Source organism: Asterias amurensis, chromosome 17 (assembly GCF_032118995.1).
Source record: "Asterias amurensis chromosome 17, ASM3211899v1".
NCBI classification, from domain to species: Eukaryota; Metazoa; Echinodermata; class Asteroidea; order Forcipulatida; family Asteriidae; genus Asterias; species Asterias amurensis.
This window is the reverse complement of record NC_092664.1, coordinates 1-16,107: the sequence shown is the minus strand read 5'-3', so window position 1 is coordinate 16,107 and position 16,107 is coordinate 1. Positions and strand designations below refer to the sequence as shown.

The 16,107-nt window shown below is 39.9% G+C and overlaps 3 long non-coding RNA genes across 3 annotated transcripts; all 3 read left to right on the top strand.

Moving 5' to 3' along the window:
• Window positions 1-246: 246 nt before the first annotated feature.
• On the top strand, window positions 247-2,646 carry LOC139949826 (uncharacterized). The gene is made up of 3 exons (XR_011787587.1): window positions 247-1,701; window positions 2,119-2,341; window positions 2,529-2,646. It is a non-coding gene; the product is annotated as an uncharacterized lncRNA (long non-coding RNA).
• Window positions 2,647-4,575, top strand: LOC139949825 (uncharacterized). The gene is made up of 5 exons (XR_011787586.1): window positions 2,647-2,727; window positions 2,915-3,113; window positions 3,527-3,692; window positions 3,884-4,107; window positions 4,294-4,575. It is a non-coding gene; the product is annotated as an uncharacterized lncRNA (long non-coding RNA).
• A 7,289-nt stretch (window positions 4,576-11,864) lies between these two features.
• On the top strand, window positions 11,865-15,929 carry LOC139950169 (uncharacterized). The gene is made up of 4 exons (XR_011787620.1): window positions 11,865-11,990; window positions 12,501-12,662; window positions 14,782-14,879; window positions 15,872-15,929. It is a non-coding gene; the product is annotated as an uncharacterized lncRNA (long non-coding RNA).
• The last annotated feature ends 178 nt before the right edge of the window (window positions 15,930-16,107 follow it).

Here is a 16,107-nt window from a genome sequence, read left to right as displayed (position 1 = left end):
AAAGTCTATGTATTATAAAAAAAAAAATTAAAAATTAAAAAAATTAAAAACAATGTAAAGTCTATTAGTTATTTAAAAAAAAGTGGAAAAAATGTATAAAATGTTACTAAATATTTAAAGTCGATTAAGTATTAAAAAATTTAAGTTTACAAAATGTATAAAATTAAAAAAAATTGAGTAAAATTAAAAAAAATGTATAAATGAAACAAATCACAAATCCAAATTTAAAAAAAGATATAGAAAGTTTACAAAGTCAAGCTAAAAAATTATAGTTTATGAAATAATTAATTCTTAAAAATATATAAAAAATTACAAAATATTTTAGGTGTTGGCGAAACTATGGCTCTCTCTCTATGCGTTCGTGTAAAAGAGCTGCATCCGTGGGCGTCTAGTTCGAGCGTCAGCAAAACCGAAGAAGACTTTACATTACCGCTCTTTGTGCCGCGCAACTTGTTTGAGCTACCTTCCCGCCTGAGCTGTGTTTTGCAGTAGTCATTAGTGTGCGCGTGATACGTTGCTTTGGGGATTTAAAAAATGTGTTTTAGTGATTGTTTAATGTTTATTATGATTAGCGCCGCGTTACCCATCCGAGCTTCCTTCTCGTCCGAGCTGTGTAATCAATAGTAGGGGTTTGCGCGTGTTACGTGTAGTCATTATAATGAATCCGAAATACAAGACCCCGAGGTCAACTCAGTACCATAGAGCGCGCAAAAGACGAGACCCCAATTATTTGACACCTAGTATTTTAGCTCACAAAAAGATATACGTCGGTCATGTCTTTACAATGAACACCTTGTACACCCTTACACCAGCAACAGTTAAAACAACACGCATGCTAAGTTCATGTCTTTCCCCAACGGAACATTGTCATGACCTTTCAGCAGGGGCTCGCAACAACACAACTCCACAATGATGCTGTGTTACAGCACCCCAACAAACACATTACTAACAAGATGAATAGCATTTCCATGCCAACATTCTTGTTCTTAAGCACCTTGTGCCGGCTCATTAAGGTGCTTAATAATGCAAAAACTATACTAAAAATGCTCCTTAGTTTATCACTTCTCTGATTTCTGTTGTCTAACTTGGAAATGTCACCCTTTTTCCCTACATGCAATGACTGAGTCTGGTGACCTGGTATGGAGTCCTTCTCATCTCCACATGCCCTGCAACCTCTAGAATCCTGTTGATGATAAAGCGGTACTCAATATACTTGGACACATCTTTAATTCATGGGAATCTACTGAGTTGCATTACCACAGAGGGATCTCGTCCACCTAGAAAGGTACATTATCAACCTTACTATCACTAATTTATTTATAACTGCTATACTAACCAAACTTGCACGTCCTACCCATTGCGCAGCGTTGCACACTAACCTAAATCTACTAAGCTCATATCCCAGCATGCTTGCATGTGACATCTTAATCTCTAACTTCACACCATCCGTCATTGTTTACACGTCATGTAACAACCACGCACGCCATTTTTTCACACCTGACAATCATAAAGTTAACATGAATAACTCTGTTTCGAAGTGCACTTTTCTCACTGTTTATGTTTGTCTTTTATTTTCTACGGCGACGGTGAATGGAACCATCTGCCTATTGGAGTCCAATGGAAACTGCACACGCCATCCAGGTCCGGCCACGAAGACATCAACGGGAGCTGTGTACGCTGTGAGGAAGGCAACAGCACAAGGTAAGTTTATTTTCAGTTTGATTGACAGCTGGGGAAGTAATGAGGGACCATAATTTGTTCAGATTTATCCTAAAAAAAAAGATTTTGTTTAAATTGAAAAAAGGGACTCCATGGTCAAGTTTATCTTTGTAAATCACCAATTTTCCATTTGCGAGAGTCCTCATGAGTATGGGGAGGGGGGTTAGATTATGAGTGTGTAAACTTCGTAAAATGCTATTCTATTCGAAACCTTTCAATTACGATTCAAATTCATTTGGGTTGAAATTTGAGTTGAAATTCAACAGAAATTTGTCAGTTCATTTCCAAATTTTGATCATAATTAATCAAAAGGGCCCCAAGTCTATGCTTATGTATAGACCCACATAGAGACATGCAGTGTTACACTTTTTGATTTGACTCGATTGATATTTTATTCAGGAGTCTGCAGTTCTGCTGGGGATGTGCTGCTACCTGCTGCTGACAACATCCCAGAAGGTGCCTGGCTAAAGCCACATCCCAGAGGGTGCCTGACTACAAGCAACATCCCAGAGGGTGCCTGACTACAAGCCACATCCCAGAGGGTGCCTGACTACAAGCCACATCCCAGAGGGTGCCTGACTAGAGGACATCATCCCATGTGATTGAAGCACATCAAACATTGGTAGATGGCTAGAAAATGATCTTGTTAATTCTAGGGGTCTCGGTTTAAGACTTGGTCCCTCTTAGAAAACTTTTTGGTTTAGACCCCCAAATGGTGTTGGAAGTCCCATCCCCTACATGGTTCCTTTCCGTAATATGCCTTTACAAGTGCTTGCCCTAGCCAAGTTGTTTTGTTTGGATCTTTTTAGTGCCTTACTACGAGCCACATCCCAGAGGGTGCCTGACTACGAGCCACATCCCAGAGGGTGCCTGCATGACTACGAGCCACATCCCAGAGGGTGCCTGACTACGAGCCACATCCCAGAGGGTGCCTGACTACAAGCCACATCCCAGAGGGTGCCTGACTAGAGGACATCATCCCATGTGATTGAAGCACATCAAACATTGGTAGATGGCTAGAAAATCATCTTGTTAATTCAAGGGGTCTCGGTTTAAGACTTGGTCCCTCTTAGAAAACTTTTTGGTTTAGACCCCCAAATGGTGTTGGAAGTCCCATCCCCTACATGGTTCCTTTCCGTAATATGCCTTTACAAGTGCTTGCCCTAGCCAAGTTGTTTTGTTTGGATCTTTTTAGTGCCTTACTACGAGCCACATCCCAGAGGGTGCCTGACTACGAGCCACATCCCAGAGGGTGCCTGCATGACTACGAGCCACATCCCAGAGGGTGCCTGACTACGAGCCACATCCCAGAGGGTGCCTGACTACAAGCCACATCCCAGAGGGTGCCTGCCTAGAGGACATCATCCCATGTGATTGAAGCACATCAAACATTGGTAGATGGCTAGAAAATTATCTTGTTAATTCAAGGGCTCTCGGTTTAACACTTGGTCCCTCGTAGAAAACATGTTGGTTTAGACCCCCAAATGGTGTTGGAAGTCCCATCCCCCTCAAAGGTGCCTTTCCTTCGATAAATGCCTTTAAAAGTGCTTTAAAAGTCAGTTTAAGCATTTTTTTAAGCAGTAGTCCTGTGATGATCATCTGGGACCAATTTTATTGAGCTGTTTAGGCAGAAAATATTGCTAAAACAGTTCTCTATTATTTTAAGACTTGGTCCCTCTTAGAAAACTTTTTGGTTTAGACCCCCAAATGGTGTTGGAAGTCCCATCCCCTACATGGTTCCTTTCCGTTGATATATGCCTTTAAAAGTGCTTGCCCTAGCCTAGTTTTTTTGTGTGGATCTTTTTAGTGCCTGACTACGAGCCACATCCCAGAGGGTGCCTGACTACGAGCCACATCCCAGAGGGTGCCTGACTACGAGCCACATCCCAGAGGGTGCCTGACTACAAGCCACATCCCAGAGGGTGCCTGCCTAGAGGACATCATCCCATGTGATTGAAGCACATCAAACATTGGTAGATGGCTAGAAAATGATCTTGTTAATTCATTGGGTCTCAGTTTAAAACTTGGTCCCTCTTACAAAGCATGGTGGTTTAGACCCCCAAATGGTGTTGGAAGTCCCATCCCCTACAAGGTTCCTTTCTTTCGATAAATGCCTTTAAAAGTGCTTGCCCTAGCCAAGTTTTGTTTGTGTGGATCTTTTTAGTGCCTGACTTCGAGCCACATCCCAGAGGGTGCCTGACTACAAGCCACATCCCAGAGGGTGCCTGACTACAAGCCACATCCCAGAGGGTGCCTGACTACGAGCCACATCCCAGAGGGTGCCTGACTACGAGCCACATCCCAGAGGGTGCCTGACTACAAGCCACATCCCAGAGGGTGCCTGCCTAAAGGACATCATCCCATGTGATTGAAGCACATCAAACATTGGTAGATGGCTAGAAAATGATCTTGTTAATTCATTGGGTCTCGGTTTAAAACTTGGTCCCTCTTACAAAGCGTGGTGGTTTAGACCCCAAAATGGTGTTGGAAGTCCCATCCCCTACAAGGTTCCTTTCCTTCGATAAATGCCTTTAAAAGTGCTTGTCCTAGCCGAGTTTTTTTAAATCTTTTTAGTGCCTGACTACAAGCCACATCCCAGAGGGTGCCTGACTACAAGCCACATCCCAGAGGGTGCCTGACTACGAGCCACATCCCAGAGGGTGCCTGACTACAAGCCACATCCCAGAGGGTGCCTGACTACGAGCCACATCCCAGAGGGTGCCTGACTACGAGCCACATCCCAGAGGGTGCCTGACTACGAGCCACATCCCAGAGGGTGCCTGACTACGAGCCACATCCCAGAGGGTGCCTGACTACGAGCCACATCCCAGAGGGTGCCTGACTACGAGCCACATCCCAGAGGGTGCCTGCCTAGAGGACATCATCCCATGTGATTGAAGCACATCAAACATTGGTAGATGGCTAGAAAATTATCTTGTTAATTCAAGGGCTCTCGGTTTAACACTTGGTCCCTCGTAGAAAATATGTTGGTTTAGACCCCCAAATGGTGTTGGAAGTTCCATCCCCTACAAGGTTCCTTTACTTCGATAAATGCCTTTAAAAGTGCTTTAAAAGTCGGTTTAAGCATTTTTTAAGCAGTCGTCCTGTGATGATCATCTGGGACCAATTTTATTGAGCTGTTTAGGCAGAAAATATTGCTAAAACAGTTCTCTATTATTTTATGCTTGGATCCTTTTTGTGCCTATAAGCATCTCTATGAAATTTGCCCCTGATGATCTATGTCTTTATATGGTTTGTACTAATGTAGTACATTGTAATGCTCTTTCAGATGATTGTGACGACTGCTTTCCAGCCGTCCCGTCAACATGGACCATGAAGATGTGACAGCACAGTACAGAGAGAGATACATCATGTTCTTGAGGCAGCTACATACCAGGGTCCCAAATGGAATATGAAGGTAAGATGTCTTTTAAGTTAAGCTTGAGTTGAAAGTTTAGAAATCCATTAAAGTGCATAAAATAGACATTTCTTGGGTCTCACAATTAAAGTTAGTCCCATTTACCTTGCACGGATACTGCATGTTTAAAGGCCAGGAGCGTCACTGAATAAGGGATATGCATGCTTTATAAAAAGCCATTATTGTTACTATTATGCACAAATCTTCGATCTTTAAATCCATGTCGCAATCTAACTGGTTTATTTTTCGGTTTTTGATCATATTACAGGACTAACGCAGTCGAACAACTTTGAGTTGGACACATCAAGATGCTGAGCCACCTTATGCAGTACCATTAAAAATCAGCATAGCATACAACATCATCATCACCACCTCATCTAAGGCGTCATGACAACAGATGAACACATTGTCAACAGAATGCAACCCACGTACACGAATGAGACGAAGAGACAGACCAAGTTGGCGTTAGATGGATGACATCAAGCAACAAGCACAAGAAAGATCAAGGTGGAATGGTGATGAAGAAGCCTTCCTTCTGCAGTATGGAGCCACATAGGCTAGATATTATGTCACTTAACAGTAACAAAAAAAAGATTTGTGAGGATTTCACATTTCGTTGGCCTGTTTAATTCATTCTTGGAAGTATATGTGTTTTTAGAAATATTGTCAACATACTTGAAATGAGGTACTTCATTACAAGTATGTAGACAGAATACATAATAAACTTGTATCGAGGTACTATACAAGTTCATGTGTTCACATACAACAATTGCATGTTTGTAATGAGGTACTTCATTACAATCATGTAATTATAACATGCTTGCAATAAAGTACCTTACTGCAAGTATGTAAAAGTTTCATGTGCGTAATGAAGTACCGCATTACAACCATGAAACAAGTTAAGTTAATTTGTAATGCAGTTTGCTAATTACAAAATACGAAACAACATAATTTTATTTGTAGTAAATTCATAACAAATAAAAAGAGAATTTTTAAGTGTTTATTAGACATTAAGTTTTGTATTGTTACTACTTAATTTGAATAATGAATCAAATATAAAATGTAACTTTTGTAATGTGTCATTCTGTCTATCAATTATTTATAAGTCTAATTAGTTACATGGTATTTGTTCTGGGGTAGCTTACATGGTGGCCACCATGGTTTTTTGTTGGTAACTCTGAATAAAGCTTTTAATGTGAAAGGTCATGCCATTGTGTCGTGTGAAAATGGAGGTTGGTTAAGAGTACTCATTAAACGAGTTTATTTAAGTACAAGGGTCATGACAATGTCATAGAGTACTCATTAACGAGGTTAATTAATAACAAAGGTCATGACAATGTCATAGAGTACTCATTAACTACGTTATTTAATTACAAAGGTCATGACAATGTCATAGAGTACTCATTAAAGAGGTGATTTAATTACAAAGGTATTGACAATGTCATAGGGTACTCATTAACGAGGTAAATTAATACCAAAGGTGATGACAATTTCATAGAATACTCATTATGAGGTTAAATAATTGCAAAGGTGATGACAATGTCATAGAGTACTCAATAACAAGGTTAATTAATTACAAAGGGAATGACAATGTCATAGAGTACTCATTAACGAGGTTATATAACTACAAAGGTGATGACAATGTCATAGAGTACTCATTAACGAGGTTAATTAATTACAAAGGGAATGACAATGTCATAGAGTACTCATTAACGAGGTTAATTAATTACAAAAGGAATGACAATGTCATAGAGTACTCATTAACGAGGTTAGTTAATTACAAAGGGAATGACAATGTCATAGAGTACTCATTAACGAGGTTAATTAATTACAAAGGGAATGACATTGTCATAGAGTACTCATTAACGAGGTGATTTAACTACAAAGGTGTTGACAATGTCATAGGGTACTCATTAACGATGTTATTTAATTACAAAGGTATTGACATTGTTTAGCTGTATAGAGTACTCATTGACAAGGTTTAATAATTTCAAAGGTCATGACATTATCTGTATAGAGTACTCATTAACAAGGTTTTATAATTACAAAGGTCATGACATTGTCTTAGCTGTATAGAGTACTCATTAACAAGGTTTAATAATGACAAAGGTCATGGCATTGTCTTAGCTGAATAGAGTACTCATTAACAAGATTTTATATTATAATAATAATATAAAATAATAGTGATAAATAATTTTCAAAGAGGGGTAACATTACAAATAAGCAACTGTTGTAATGGTTACACACTCAAACTTATTACGATCCCTTTGGTGGGGTGGGAGATGACAACCTTCACGTGGTCCACCCTGTTGTTAACTAATTGTCATCAAACAATACAGCTGTATATACGTATGTATATATAGCTATGCATTTAATCAATATACCCCATCAGGCTCGATGAACTTTCAAGAATGTTCATGATCAGTCAATGACCATGCCTAAAACAGTTCATAACATGTTCATTAGAGCAGATCATGAACCAAGTTCAAGAACTGTTTATCTGTTCAATTGATGGACGTTTGATAGGGGAACAAAAGGGAAGCGACAAATTCTTTATTGGCCCTTTAAAACCAGCAGGGTAATTGCCAGGTGATAAAGGCCCAAGCAGATGGCGAGGGCCTTTATTGCACGGCAACATACGTTTAAGAACAAGTCACTACTCTTTTATTCCCATTAATAGTAATGCCCTTTTGTTAAAAAGCGCGCTTAGAAATAGATATGTGTGCGCACTTACATTACGCCCTGTTACTAAAAGCTATGAATTGCGTGTTTGGCATGAGTATATTGGCGTACGTGCAAGCCTGACACGCGGAAACCAGCCGGTTATAAACAGCTCCAGCTGGGCCCAATTTCATGGCTCTGCTTACAGTAAGCAGAGAATCAGTGCTTACCGAAGCAGGGAATCGGTGCTTACCGAAGCAGGGAATTCTGTGTATACGGCAAGCGTACTTCACGGGTTAGCGGAAAATTTTGGCTTTTGCGCGTGCCTACTCCACATTTCTAGGCATTCTGCGCTTAAAAGGCTAGCAATGAAATCCGGTTATAAACGGCTCCAGCTGGGCCCAATTTCATGGCACTGCTTACGGTAGGCAGATAATCAGCGCTTACGGTAGCAGGGAATTCTGCGTATACGGCAAGCGTATTTCACTGGTTAGCGGCGAATTTTGGCTTTTGCGCATGATGTTTCTAGGCATTCTACGCTTGAAAGGCTAGCAAAGAAATCCGGTTATAAACAGCTCCAGCTGGGCCTAATTTCATGGCACTGCTTAGGGTAAGCAGAGAATCAGCGCTTACGAAAGCAGGGAATTCTGTGTATACGGCAGGCGTACTTCACGGGTTAGCGGAAATTTTTGGCTTTTGCGCGTGCCTACTCCACATTTCTAGGCATTCTGCGCTTAAAAGGCTAGCAATGAAATCCGGTTATAAACAGCTACAGCTGGGCCCAATTTCATGGCACTGCTTACGGAAAGCAGAGAATCAGCGCTCCTCGAAGCAGGGAATTCTGTGTATACAGCAAGCGTATTTCACAAGTTAGCGGCGTATTTTGGCTTTTGCGCATGCCTACTCCACGTTTCTAAGCATTCTACGCTTAAAAGGCTAGCAAAGAAATCTGGTTATAAACAGCTCCAGCTGGGCCTAATTTCATGGCACTGCTAACGGTAAGCAGAGAATCAGCGCTTACGGAAGCAGGGAATTCTGTGTATTCGACAAGCGTATTTCACCGGTTAGCGGCGAATTTTGGCTTTTGCGCGTGCCTACTCCTCATTTCTAGGCATTCTCTGCTTAAAAGGCTAGCACAGAAAGCTGGTTATAAACAGCTCCAGCTGGGCCCAATATCATGGCTCTGCTTGCTGTAAGCAAAGAATCAGCGCTTACGGAAGCAGTGAATTATGTTTATATGGCAAGTGTATTTCACGGGCTTGCGACGAATTTTGGCTTTTGCGCAAGCCTACTCCACGCTTCTAGGCATTCTACGCTTAAAAGCCTAGCTCAGAAATTTGGCGCTTGCACGTAAGCGGGGAATCGTGATGGTAAGCGCGGAATTCGGCGGTAAGCAGAGCCATAAAATTGGGCCCTGGTCATTCTCAACCATTTAAACACCTCAGGTGTAGCGCTCTCAACCAATAGGAGTAGCGAAACTGTCTTGGGTATTTATGAATGGATTTTTATAAATTTCATGAATTTCAGTAAAACTTCCGTCTAAGCTTTCTTAGTTTGCAGTTTATTAACTTTAATGCATTATCATAACTCGACTGTGTATCAGCTCCCTAGCATTATGTTATTTTTAGTATCCGTATGTCATTGCTGGTAATGCTCATTAACATAATTATCAATCATATTACTTTGAAGTGTTTTCTTTTGCCATTAGGTCTAAGCTATAGTAAGTTTTAAAATGTTCAATTTGTGTTGCCAGGTTTTTATTCATTCAAACTTACATTTATCTTCATGAAATCAAGTACAAACAATTGGTTTTGTAAAGGATAACCAATAAACAAAGCTGTTTATTGAGGCAGAGAAAAATATAGCTTAACATTCAGTGTACAAGTATGGCTTTTGAGTATAATAAATGCATTGGTCATGTGAAACAGGAAGCAACTGTGTGATGTAGACTGATCATTGTTAAAAATAGTAGAAATACCCCTGCCCTGTAAAACAACCGTGCATTGTTTTGTCAAAATGTCAAAGGAAAAGGGGCCTGTGTGAATTATGATTTGTTAACCTATAAAAAATCCGGAAAAACCTTAAGTTATTTGGTTTGTATCCCACTCCAGTGAATTTGTCTTTGTTCACCCCAAAATCATTTACAATTTTGCCCAGTCAGTAATTTCCTTTGATATGATTTGAAACTTTGCACGGTGGAAGTTTTATTAAAGAGATAGTACACAGTAAAACATCTGTTTTGAGAAGTGTTTGTTTTAAAGACCGTTGGTTAACGATTCTTTATGCCAGAACTTCAAACATAGAATTAATCTGCAACAAAACATTTCAAAAAGTGATTGCGTTTTTTAAAAACCTGTGTAATTTGTGTCAACATGGAAAGAATTTTCCCTTTATATAGGAATACAAGCTGGAAAGCATTACCGCTGTAACGATTCTTATGTTCAATTTGTGAGAGGGGTTCAAAATTGTTACCCCTTTTTCATCCACATAATGTACAAAAAAGATGAAATGTTTCTCAAAATGCGATTATCTAAAGCTGTTTACTAAGCTTCACCGCAGTTATAAGTTTTTACTGACCCATTATTTGAAAGTTGAACATCATCTATAGGAATACAATCTGGGAGGCAATAAATGCACTGCACACGTTTGGTAATTGTCAAAGACCAGTATTCTCACTTGGTGTATCCCATCATAAGCATAAAATAACAAGCCTGTCATAATTTGGCTCAATTGGCCATCGAAGTTGCGAGAAAACATTTGGTGTGCTTGCAGATAGGAATAAAATACTTCTAGCTAGAAGTCTTTTAATATTTTAGTTAGAAATAACCCCTTTCTCAAAAATTACGTTACTTCGGAGGGAGTCGTTTCCCAGAATGTTTTTATACCATGAACAACCGCTCTCCAATGCTCGTTACCAAGTCAGTTTTTAAGTTAATTGTTTTGAGTAACTACCAAACGTGTACCTTCCCTTTAACGCTTCTCATTTTAATTTTTTGGGAGAATAAAAATAGGAAGGATAATCCCAATAGGAATATAATCTGAGAAGCATTACCGCGTAATGCGTGTTATGATCGGGGGGGGGGGGGGGGGGGTCAAGCGTTTGTAACAGGAAGCGAAGTATAATTTGTTTACCTAAAACTTGCACTGTAGGGCCTACTATCCAACTGCTGTAGGCCCTACTCCTCACCGCATGTATAAAGTTTTATGGCATTCCAGAGTTCAATATGATCCAACTGGAAAGAATTTAGTCAAATTAGGATACAATAGGGATACAATCCGAGAAGCGTTACTGCGGTAATGCTTTTATATTCAATTGGGGGGGGGGGGGGAGGGGAGGGAATAAAAAGTGGTACCCCGTTTTCCATACCCGGACGTAAATGTTCTTCTTAAACGATGCATTGTACTATCCAAAGCTACTTCTTACCACTTAAATTTTTTTCCACTGGTTTATCAGAGTTTCATTGTCATAATGGGAAGAATAGTTCCTATAGAAACACAATCTGAGAAGCATTACCGCAGTGACGCTTCTTACATTAAATTTTGGGGTCGCCAGAAGCCATTGGACACTATTGGTAATTGTCAAAGGCCAGTCTTCCCACTTGCTGTATCTCAACATAATATGCATATAATAACAAACCTGTGAAAATTTGAGCTCGATTGGTCGTCGGAGTTGCGAGATAACTATGAAAGAAAAAAAAAACACCCTTGTCACACAAAATTGTGTGCTTTCAGATGCTTGATTTCGGGACCTCAAATTCCCCATTACTCATTACCAAGTAAGGTTTTATGCTAATAATTATTTTGAGTAATTACCAATAGTGTCCACTGCCTTTAAGCTATTTTTCTGTGCTTAGCAAGTGTTTGTGCTTCCAGGCATAATGAAATTAGGCCTACGTTCCAGTCTATTTCCTGGCAGGCAATACATTCCACTGCTCATATTATGAAAAATGCTGTATAATAACGACCAAATAAATAGAAGGCTGGATTTCTGCACAAAAATATTGGAAAAAGTCATACAAATTGAATTTTGATAGCGCCCTCTATTGACAGGCTAATTTCATTATGATTCAAATTATATCGCCAATTGTTCTTCACCAATGTTCTCCAATAATTTCACGAAATCGCCTTAAAAATCACAGATTATTCTTCATCCATCAACCAGTTAATTCTCGCCCGTCCGTGCAGTATAAAAGTGAGTAGGACTTTTCTTATTTTGTTATCTCTAAAGATGGGATATTGGTATTTTTTAAGTATGGGGCTCGTGATCAGTGTGACTGTGATGATCAATCATTGATGGTTTGCTGCGTGCATGGGAAAGTTTGTTGTTTACCAGTTACGATATGGTAGTGTTTTACCGTAGTTACAGAAGTTCCGGAGTACCCAGTCATCAAGTGGTTGATTATTAAGGTTACTAGTGCTGTGTTTCTTCTCTTTGGGCCTAATAATCCAGTTGATCTCATTGTTTTGTGTACATGCTGTATTACCTATATAATTGACACTAGGCCTAGGCCTGTTTCGTTGTCTACGGATATGTGATGTGTGCTTTGTTTACCCACGCCTGCTTCTTCTATTCTGTGGAAGAGGTAAAGACATCACCAATCAGTGGTAAAGCTCGTTCATTTCAACAATGGATGAAGGTAAGTGAAGATTGAACAACTTCTTTCCAATTTTCTCATTTTGCTTTCACCTTTTTTGTTTACAGTACAGTGCTCTTGATGTTGGAACTGTAATACTTACCTTCATTGGTGATGATCAGTGTTGTAGCCATGGTGGGCGACGGTGGGCGGGCCTGCCCAGTACTGACATGTTCCGCCTGGCACTTCAGCTGAAAAACAGACTGCCAATACCACAACTAGTTCCAATGGTAGGTCTTGTATTGCATAATGGTCATCAGCCAGTGAGGCAGTTGAACATCTTCTGTGATTAATTTGTGGGCAGAAGTTTTATTGGGCTCTTAAAGTCACCTGGAAGTGGTATTTTTTCAAAATAAAGCTTTTGTCACTAATGTGTTTTGATGAGTGGAATGTGAATCAGTTAACTAAGGTTTTAAAAAATCAGTTCTTATGTTATTGACAAGTTTAACAGCAGACCCCGACCCGAGAAGGCGCTGTTCGTGACGTCAATCGAGGCAGACTTTGCCTGTAATGGGTAGAGTAAACACGATTGCAAAATGTACGGACCAAGTCGTGAGTTTGTACTTTTAAAAACAAAAAAAAAATGTTTTTTTCCGGCAATGCCGACCAGGTGTATTGCTGCTGAATGCAGAAAAACACTTTTTGAAATGTACCAACTCACGACTTGGACGTACATGTACTTTGCACGTGTGTTTATTATACGCATTGCAGGCAAAGTCTGCCCCGAATGGCGTTACAAAAGGGGTAGGCGGAGTCAGCCCCCCAAACAACTTTATATATTTTTTTAACATATAAATCGTGACAAACAATTACTAAAAAAATTATATACTCTTATGTTTGAAAGAAAAAAATTTTACTTCCAGGTGACTTTAAGTTTGTACAATGATGCTTTAAGGCAAAATGAGTTGTCTTTCGACCCTTGTCATTTTTTATTTAATTTTTGGAAATCTGAAAAGAGCAAAAGCTATACTCTGCTACTTTGAAAACTCTAGGTTTATACAACCTTTTGTTCAAAATTTATGAAAGGAGATAACACCAAGAGATCTGAGCAACTGAAAAAGGTTGAAAGCCCTTTCTGGTTTAAAACCCTTTACATCCACAGGTATGAACTGCTAGACAAATTGCTTAGGCCTGCAGACATCCCGCTCCTCCGCCCCTTTGACATTATATCGGAGGAACCACCTGCAACCAAGTGGAAATGACCAAAAACACTTTTCCAAAAACAAAGTGTCACCCGCCAGACAAATGTTTTGCTGCATTTGGCCTGGCAGACGCTCTGCTCCCCCCCCCCAACTTTGTATAGGGAATGGTGTTATTGGTCATTTCAACTTGGTTTATGTGGCTCCTCCGATGTTTAACCTGGGGGTTGGGATAGGAGGAGTCTGGCGGGCCCAATGCAGCAAAAACCTTGTCAGGCGGCTGATACTGGTTTGGGGAATAGTGTCATTGGTCATTTCAACTTTGTTTGAGGTGGTTCCTCTGATGTTAACTTAAGTAGGGGGGGGGGGTGTCGGGCGGGCCCAATGCAGCAAAACTTCTGTCAGGCAGCTGAATACTGGTATTAAGAATAGTGTTAATCGTCCTAATTCTCTATGGTCATTTCAACTGCGTTTCAGGCTGTTCCTCTGATGTTTAACCGGGGGGGGGGGGGGGGGGGGGGGGGGGGGGGGGTGTCTGGCGGGCTCCTGGATGCAGCAATTTTTTTGTCGGGCGGCTGATACTGGTATTGGGAATAGTGTCATCATTTGTCATTTCAACTTGGTTTACAAGGGGGTCTGATATTTAACGTGGGGGGGGGTCTGGCAGGCCTAATGCAGCAAAACCTTTGTCTGGTGGCTGATACTGGTATTGGGAATAGTGTCATCATTGGTCATTTCAATTTGGTTTTAGGTGGTTCCTCAGATCTTTAACCCAGGAGAGGGGGGGGGGGGGTGTCTGGCGGGCCCAATTCAGCAAATCTCAAGTCTGGTGGCTGTTACTGGTATTAATTATAGTGTTATTGGTCCTTTCTCTATCTGGTCATTTCAACTGCGGTTCCTCTGTTGTTTAACCCAGCTTACTAGCATACTTGTTGTTATTAAATTATGGGCTCTTACGTTTTAAAAGAATACCAGGTCGACGCGTGGGGCCAGGGCTGGAGCTCCAGAAAAGGGGGTGTTTTTAGAATTATGTATTTCAAGAGTATGAGTATGGATTTCACTGAGTATGGATTGAATTTTTGGTGCATTTCATAAACCCTTGGAGTATCAAGAAGACGACAGGCCTAACCATGCCGGATTAACATGAGTTGAGATTTGTGAGTTTGGTGTTATTTACCGAGCTTTGTTTATTTTGATTGGCCGTTTGCAGGGAAGAGGTTGAATCAAGGAAGAGGCTGAGTGAGAACAATGCAGAGGACTTGAAGCATATGGATAAAAGACTAAGAGACAACCAGGAGCTCCACACAGGTTATTACATTTGGAGAAATCTTTCCATAAAGCTTTGTCCCTTTTTATTGAAACTGTACTTAGTTTTCGTCCAATACCAATCCATCAAGTAGTTTATTTATTTGTTTATTTATTTATTCACCCAGGCTTTAAAAACTTCAAAACACACAGCAACAATAAGTAGAAATGTATAACTTTTGCATTATTAGTAAAATAATTAGAGACATATCAACAAAAAGCAAGCAGAAGCCTATAGGGATTGCCCAATAGGGAACCAAATCACTATTCAGTTCTTGAATTGGTCTCAACATTTTGACTAGCTTGCTCTAGTCATCGTCAAGAGACTGACTCCGGGGTAGTGCAGTTAATTATGATCCTATAAAGCTAAAGTAGTTGTCCCAGCCAATTTTCTATACCTGCGCCAGGGTATATTTACAAAGCAGGACAGTTCTTTTCAGAACAAGTTTCCCCAAAATCTGATATTCTACTCTTTGCGGTAGTAAAATAAAGCAAGACAGTTCTCTAAAGAACAAACTCTACCTGGCAAGTAGAAACACACATGGTGTTTGTTACCGCAAACCAAATATATATTGATACCTCACCATGCAATGCCTAAATTCTTTTGTACCCTTTTCACTGATGAAAGAGGTTTCTAAAAAAAGTATTGCCTTGTTAGTGATTTCCAATCCATGTTTAGTTTCACCTCACATGTAGGTACTTTTTTCCCCAAAAGACTTCGTTGGATTAAAACACAAGTGCTTTATTTGTCTTTAAAAAGACAAATAGGTAATTAATATCTGCAAATTATTTATTATGGCCCATCAAAATGAACTAGGCATTTCTGAGCTTTTAAGAAACTGGTGATTGTTAAATGTAATACTGTAAAAAATTAACTATGCCTAGTGATCAAATGCACACAAAACATGCAACTACACATGTAGATCATTCAGACTGAATTTATTCGTTTAACAGCAGCTGATGTAAATTTGTCCGATATTTGTTGTCTATTGTAGGTTGCGTAGAGAAGCCCTACAGAAGTACATTCGGCGAGCAGTAGCGTCTAGACAAACGGTAAGTACAGTCTTATGATTTTTCTCCTGTAGATGATCAGCGTATATTAATAGAAACATGAGTCTTTAACCAATAGTTCTTTCCTAACCAACACTATTCAAAAAGAGACTCACATGGTGTTATCGCAAAATGTTCTTATAGTTATAATTCCACCATACAAAGTTTCAAATTCTACTAA